Genomic DNA, 7681 nt, shown 5'->3' with positions numbered 1-7681 from the left:
GGCGGCGGAGGGCGCCCCTGCCCCGCTCGAGAAGCCGAGCCTCTCTGGGCTTCCCCGCCGCCGCCTCCCGCCCCAGGCCCCGCGCCGGGCCGGGCCGGGCCGGTTGAGTTCGCCGGCCGGGTCCCGCTGGCTCCCAGGGACGGGGGTGATGGGCGGGGCGGGGCGGGGCGGGGCGGGGTGGGGGGCTGTCTCTCTATACACACACACACACACTCACACTCACTCACACTCACACAAGATGCGCCTCCACGGCTGGACTCGCCAAGGTGGAGCCCTCCCAGCCCCCCTCGTCTCCTCGCCCGGCCTCCTTCACCTACCCGCTGCCCACCCCCAGCGCGTCGCTGCCGCTGACTGCGCACGCGCGGGACGCTCGCCCTTTGACCCCAGCCAGGGGCCGCCCTCCCCCACAACCCCTTTCAGCTGCGCCCCCCCCCTCGCCCTGTGGGTGGGCTGCCGCCTATTCCCCCGGGCCAGGGCTGGGGCACAGCCAGTGTATGGGGCGTCTCTCTCTGGGGATGTGTCCCATGGGTGGGGTGGGGTGGCGTGGTTTGGGGGGCGCTGAAGAAATCAGTCCCCTCCATCTCCTACCTCTGGAAAACGCCCAAGCCCGTGGAGAACTGCCGGCACCGCTTCGTGGGGGCCGGGACCCTCCTCCGTGTCCTCCTGTGGCCCAGTCCAAGGGGCCTGGGCCTGGCCGGGGCTGCATTGGACCCCGACCACCCTGGCGTGTGGACTCGCTAAAAATCGGCCATTAGATATTGGATTCCAGCTTCCTGGAGGTCATTTCACTAATGAGTGCACCGGAAAGAGTTTCCTAATCCATCTGTGAGGGTGGCAACTGAAAGAGAATTTTAAAGCTGACAGAATAGGCGAGGGAAGGCATAGGAGATTTCCACACCCAGCAAGGAAGACTTTCCCGAAATGGAAGAAAGAAACGAGCAAACAGAGACACCGGTAGCCCGCCCGGAAAAGAGTCTGCCCCTGAGAGAAAGCACCCTGACCAGGTTCACCCGTGGGTGGGTGGCGAGCTAGCGGCATTCAGAAGAGCGAGGCCCGCAGTCTGTGCGGAAGACACCTGCGCTCGGGTGTGTGTGGCGGCGCGATTCGCAAGCAGCTCTAGATGTTAAACCAAGGAGAAGCCAGGGAGTTCCCAACGCCCCAGGTGTCCTCAGCCCACGACTGGCTGCTGTGGGAATGCGAAGCCCGGCTCCTTGTCTCAGAGCGGGGTTCCCAGGAGGATCAGGCTGAAGCTGGGACTTGGCCTCAAAGTGTCCCCTCGCATGGCCACCCCCTTCCCCTTCCTGCTCCTCTACTCCTGGTGCCCCTCCATCCAGGGGCCAGACCTTAAAGAGTCACCGCAAGAGAATCCTGGTCCCAAAGGAGCCTTCTGGGGGACCGGTGCTGAGAGAGGTTGTGGGCATGGCCCGCTGGGGCTCTGCCCGACCCAGGGCTGAGAGATGCCACCTCCCAGCTCTGGGTCCCTGCAGGAAGTGTTGGCAAGCACAGGGCCGGTCCTCCAAAGGCCCAGGTGCAGGGAGCCCAGGCCAAGCAGCCTGTGGAAGAAGCCACTTGCCGTGCCACCCCGGGAACAGGACTGCAGGCCCCGGCCCTTCCCACCTCCTCCTCCTCCTCCTCCGCCCCGCACCCCCCCCCCCCGACATGGCACAGGGCTCAGAGACACCTCAGACTCTTGCTACCCAAAGTGCAAAGGGCATCAGTTGCTCCTCCAAACCCCCCGCCCAGCAGACCGCGTTGTCCAGCCAGCCCCCGGGCCTCCCTGGGGTGCCCAGCACAAAAGTGCAGACACCCACCGGACCCTCAGTCTCAGTTTTCGGAGGTTTTTGCCACTCTAAGGACCCGCAGGCCAGCTGGGCCTTCGGGCAGGACAGAGAGCCCCGGAATCCGACGTGGAGAGCTGCGTGTACGTCCCCATCAGGAGGCGGTCCCCACCTCCGCGGCTCTCCCCTTGCGGGGAGCGGCAGCCCAGCCGGCAGCCGCAGGGCCTCAGGGAAGACACCAGGCTGGGCCCCCGCGGCACAGCGGGGGCACGTCCCCCGCACTCACGCGACTTAGGGACGGCTGCTGGAGACTGCTGCGGCCACCCTGCTGCCGGGTTTCTGGAGGGCTTCCTGGAAGCAGCATCCACACCAAGCCCTTGGAAGGCCCAGGCGACGGAGGAGCCGGTCAGGCAGGGGCCGAGGACGGTGAGAGGCCGGGCGGGAAGGAGCGTGTCAGGCAGGGGCAGAGGACGGTGACCGGCCGGGCGGGGAGGAGCCGGTCAGGCGGGGGCCCAGGACAGTGACGGGCCTGGCCGGGGAGGAGTGCGTCAGGCAGGGGCAGAGGAGACGGGCTGGGTAAGGGTTAGGGTTACAGTTAGGGCACAATTCACAATCCCAAAGACGTGGAAGCGACCCGAGTGCCCATCCATCCAGGAGTGCATCAATAAAATGTGGCGCATGGACACCACGGAGTGCCATTCGGCTGTGAGGAGCAGCGGTGAGAGGGCGCCTCTCGTGTTCTCCTGGCCAGAGCTGGAACCCGTTCCAGGAAGCCAAGTATCCCAAGAATGGACACACGAGCACCACGTGAGCGCGCTCACCAGCAAATTGGTACGAACGGATGGACGCCTAAGTGGACAGAGAGGAATCACCTTCATCGGGTGGGTGTTGGGCGGGTGGGGGGAGGGGAGGGGCATACACATCCATTAGGCATGGGGTGGGTGCGCACCGACTGGGGGATGGGCGCACTTGAAGCTCTGACCCGAGGGGGGAGGCTTGGAGAGGGCAAGGCACCCGACCTTAACATTGGTACCCCCACAATACGCTGGAACAACATGAGAGGTATATGAATAAGAACACAGGGGGGGCCGGGCACGGTGGCTCACGCCTGTAATCCTAGCTCTCTGGGAGGCCGAGGCGGGCGGATTGCTCCAGGTCAGGAGTTCGAAACCAGCCTGAGCAAGAGCGAGACCCCGTCTCTACTAAAAATAGAAAGAAATTAATTGGCCAACTAATATATATAGAAAAACACAGCCGGGCGTGGTGGTGCATGCCTGTAGTCCCAACTACTCGGGAGGCTGAGGCAGCAGGATTGCTTGAGCCCGGAGATTGAGGTTGCTGTGAGCTAGGCTGACGCCATGGCACTCACTCTAGCCTGGGCAGCAAAACGAGACTCTGTCTCAAAAAAAAAAAAAAAAAGAACACAGGGGGGAGGGCGGCACGGGCAACACATGTCACCTGAATACTTGTACTCCCATCATCTGCTTGAAAAGAGAGAGAAAAGAAAATGCAATCCTAGAGGTAAGAGACACTTTTTAAAAATAATGAATCCGAAGAGAAAAGTAAAAGGAGGCCTGTGGAGCAGGTCTGGGTGTGACTCCGGATCCCCCAACATCAGGTGCCACCACCAAAGATTCCTGCGTGTAGCCCATAGAACCCCAAAATCAACGGGACGAGTTCTGGTCACATACTCCCTCAAAATGACATCCTGGCCTTCTTCTGGAACTCCCTCCCCTCTCAGACTCTCAAGGTTTCCTCCAGCGTGTCGGTTCCCACAGAGCAGACCTTTGGTCTGAGACCTGACAGTCCAGATGCCACGCATGCTGCCGCGTGGCGGCGGTGTCGCGGCTTGGGACAAGAGGAGGCCCCACGGTGCGGGCTGGGGCGCCAGGCACCGCGCGGGCGCTGAGGGTGGGGGTGACCCCCACCCCGGGCCGCCGCCTCGCTGTCCCCAGAAAAGGGACAGAACAAGAGGCAAGAAAAAAAAAAAAAAAAGCAGCAGCCTGTGGCACCCGGTATTCCCAGGCGGTCTCCCATCCAAGTACTAACCAGGCCCGACCCTGCTTAGCTTCCGAGACCAGACGAGATCGGGGGCGTTCAGGGTGGTGTGGCCCTAGACGGCGACGGAGGGCGCCCCTGCCCCGCTCGAGAAGCCGAGCCTCTCTGGGCTTCCCCGCCGCCGCCTCCCGCCCCAGGCCCCGCGCCGGGCCGGGCCGGGCCGGTTGAGTTCGCCGGCCGGGTCCCGCTGGCTCCCAGGGACGGGGGTGATGGGCGGGGCGGGGCGGGGCGGGGCGGGGTGGGGGGCTGTCTCTCTATACACACACACACACACTCACACTCACTCACACTCACACAAGATGCGCCTCCACGGCTGGACTCGCCAAGGTGGAGCCCTCCCAGCCCCCCTCGTCTCCTCGCCCGGCCTCCTTCACCTACCCGCTGCCCACCCCCAGCGCGTCGCTGCCGCTGACTGCGCACGCGCGGGACGCTCGCCCTTTGACCCCAGCCAGGGGCCGCCCTCCCCCACAACCCCTTTCAGCTGCGCCCCCCCCCTCGCCCTGTGGGTGGGCTGCCGCCTATTCCCCCGGGCCAGGGCTGGGGCACAGCCAGTGTATGGGGCGTCTCTCTCTGGGGATGTGTCCCATGGGTGGGGTGGGGTGGCGTGGTTTGGGGGGCGCTGAAGAAATCAGTCCCCTCCATCTCCTACCTCTGGAAAACGCCCAAGCCCGTGGAGAACTGCCGGCACCGCTTCGTGGACGCCGGGACCCTCCTCCGTGTCCTCCTGTGGCCCAGTCCAAGGGGCCTGGGCCTGGCCGGGGCTGCATTGGACCCCGACCACCCTGGCGTGTGGACTCGCTAAAAATCGGCCATTAGATATTGGATTCCAGCTTCCTGGAGGTCATTTCACTAATGAGTGCACCGGAAAGAGTTTCCTAATCCATCTGTGAGGGTGGCAACCGAAAGAGAATTTTAAAGCTGACAGAATAGGCGAGGAAAGGCATAGGAGATTTCCACACCCAGCAAGGAAGACTTTCCCGAAATGGAAGAAAGAAACGAGCAAACAGAGACACCGGTAGCCCGCCCGGAAAAGAGTCTGCCCCTGAGAGAAAGCACCCTGACCAGGTTCACCCGTGGGTGGGTGGCGAGCTAGCGGCATTCAGAAGAGCGAGGCCCGCAGTCTGTGCGGAAGACACCTGCGCTCGGGTGTGTGTGGCGGCGCGATTCGCAAGCAGCTCTAGATGTTAAACCAAGGAGAAGCCAGGGAGTTCCCAACGCCCCAGGTGTCCTCAGCCCACGACTGGCTGCTGTGGGAATGCGAAGCCCGGCTCCTTGTCTCAGAGCGGGGTTCCCAGGAGGATCAGGCTGAAGCTGGGACTTGGCCTCAAAGTGTCCCCTCGCATGGCCACCCCCTTCCCCTTCCTGCTCCTCTACTCCTGGTGCCCCTCCATCCAGGGGCCAGACCTTAAAGAGTCACCGCAAGAGAATCCTGGTCCCAAAGGAGCCTTCTGGGGGACCGGTGCTGAGAGAGGTTGTGGGCATGGCCCGCTGGGGCTCTGCCCGACCCAGGGCTGAGAGATGCCACCTCCCAGCTCTGGGTCCCTGCAGGAAGTGTTGGCAAGCACAGGGCCGGTCCTCCAAAGGCCCAGGTGCCGGGAGCCCAGGCCAAGCAGCCTGTGGAAGAAGCCACTTGCCGTGCCACCCCGGGAACAGGACTGCAGGCCCCGGCCCTTCCCACCTCCTCCTCCTCCTCCTCCGCCCCGCACCCCCCCCCCCCCGACATGGCACAGGGCTCAGAGACACCTCAGACTCTTGCTACCCAAAGTGCAAAGGGCATCAGTTGCTCCTCCAAACCCCCCGCCCAGCAGACCGCGTTGTCCAGCCAGCCCCCGGGCCTCCCTGGGGTGCCCAGCACAAAAGTGCAGACACCCACCGGACCCTCAGTCTCAGTTTTCGGAGGTTTTTGCCACTCTAAGGACCCGCAGGCCAGCTGGGCCTTCGGGCAGGACAGAGAGCCCCGGAATCCGACGTGGAGAGCTGCGTGTACGTCCCCATCAGGAGGCGGTCCCCACCTCCGCGGCTCTCCCCTTGCGGGGAGCGGCAGCCCAGCCGGCAGCCGCAGGGCCTCAGGGAAGACACCAGGCTGGGCCCCCGCGGCACAGCGGGGGCACGTCCCCCGCACTCACGCGACTTAGGGACGGCTGCTGGAGACTGCTGCGGCCACCCTGCTGCCGGGTTTCTGGAGGGCTTCCTGGAAGCAGCATCCACACCAAGCCCTTGGAAGGCCCAGGCGACGGAGGAGCCGGTCAGGCAGGGGCCGAGGACGGTGAGAGGCCGGGCGGGAAGGAGCGTGTCAGGCAGGGGCAGAGGACGGTGACCGGCCGGGCGGGGAGGAGCCGGTCAGGCGGGGGCCCAGGACAGTGACGGGCCTGGCCGGGGAGGAGTGCGTCAGGCAGGGGCAGAGGAGACGGGCTGGGTAAGGGTTAGGGTTACAGTTAGGGCACAATTCACAATCCCAAAGACGTGGAAGCGACCCGAGTGCCCATCCATCCAGGAGTGCATCAATAAAATGTGGCGCGTGGACACCACGGAGTGCCATTCGGCTGTGAGGAGCAGCGGTGAGAGGGCGCCTCTCGTGTTCTCCTGGCCAGAGCTGGAACCCGTTCCAGGAAGCCAAGTATCCCAAGAATGGACACACGAGCACCACGTGAGCGCGCTCACCAGCAAATTGGTACGAACGGATGGACGCCTAAGTGGACAGAGAGGAATCACCTTCATCGGGTGGGTGTCGGGCGGGCGGGTGGGGGGAGGGGAGGGGCATACACATCCATTAGGCATGGGGTGGGTGCGCACCGACTGGGGGATGGGCGCACTTGAAGCTCTGACCCGAGGGGGGAGGCTTGGAGAGGGCAAGGCACCCGACCTTAACATTGGTACCCCCACAATACGCTGGAACAACATGAGAGGTATATGAATAAGAACACAGGGGGGGCCGGGCGCGGTGGCTCACGCCTGTAATCCTAGCTCTCTGGGAGGCCGAGGCGGGCGGATTGCTCCAGGTCAGGAGTTCGAAACCAGCCTGAGCAAGAGCGAGACCCCGTCTCTACTAAAAATAGAAAGAAATTAATTGGCCAACTAATATATAGAGAAAAACACAGCCGGGCGTGGTGGTGCATGCCTGTAGTCCCAACTACTCGGGAGGCTGAGGCAGCAGGATTGCTTGAGCCCGGAGATTGAGGTTGCTGTGAGCTAGGCTGACGCCATGGCACTCACTCTAGCCTGGGCAGCAAAACGAGACTCTGTCTCAAAAAAAAAAAAAAAAAAGAACACAGGGGGGAGGGCGGCACGGGCAACACATGTCACCTGAATACTTGTACTCCCATCATCTGCTTGAAAAGAGAGAGAAAAGAAAATGCAATCCTAGAGGTAAGAGACACTTTTTAAAAATAATGAATCCGAAGAGAAAAGTAAAAGGAGGCCTGTGGAGCAGGTCTGGGTGTGACTCCGGATCCCCCAACATCAGGTGCCACCACCAAAGATTCCTGCGTGTAGCCCATAGAACCCCAAAAGCAACGGGACGAGTTCTGGTCACATACTCCCTCAAAATGACATCCTGGCCTTCTTCTGGAACTCCCTCCCCTCTCAGACTCTCAAGGTTTCCTCCAGCGTGTCGGTTCCCACAGAGCAGACCTTTGGTCTGAGACCTGACAGTCCAGATGCCACGCATGCTGCCGCGTGGCGGCGGTGTCGCGGCTTGGGACAAGAGGAGGCCCCACGGTGCGGGCTGGGGCGCCAGGCACCGCGCGGGCGCTGAGGGTGGGGGTGACCCCCACCCCGGGCCGCCGCCTCGCTGTCCCCAGAAAGGGGACAGAACAAGAGGCAAGAAAAAAAAAAAAAAAAGCAGC

The 7681-nt window shown here is 63.0% G+C and overlaps 1 non-coding gene across 1 annotated transcript; it reads right to left on the bottom strand.

The window, feature by feature from the left end:
• Positions 1 to 3778: 3778 nt before the first annotated feature.
• On the bottom strand, positions 3779 to 3897 carry LOC142876548 (5S ribosomal RNA). The gene has a single exon (XR_012923449.1). It is a non-coding gene; the product is annotated as a 5S ribosomal RNA (ribosomal RNA).
• Between the last annotated feature and the right edge of the window lie 3784 nt (positions 3898 to 7681).

This window comes from Microcebus murinus, chromosome 15, assembly GCF_040939455.1.
Source record: "Microcebus murinus isolate Inina chromosome 15, M.murinus_Inina_mat1.0, whole genome shotgun sequence".
Taxonomy (NCBI): Eukaryota; Metazoa; Chordata; class Mammalia; order Primates; family Cheirogaleidae; genus Microcebus; species Microcebus murinus.
Note: the sequence above shows the minus strand (reverse complement) of the source record. Positions and strands in the feature narration are given on the sequence as shown.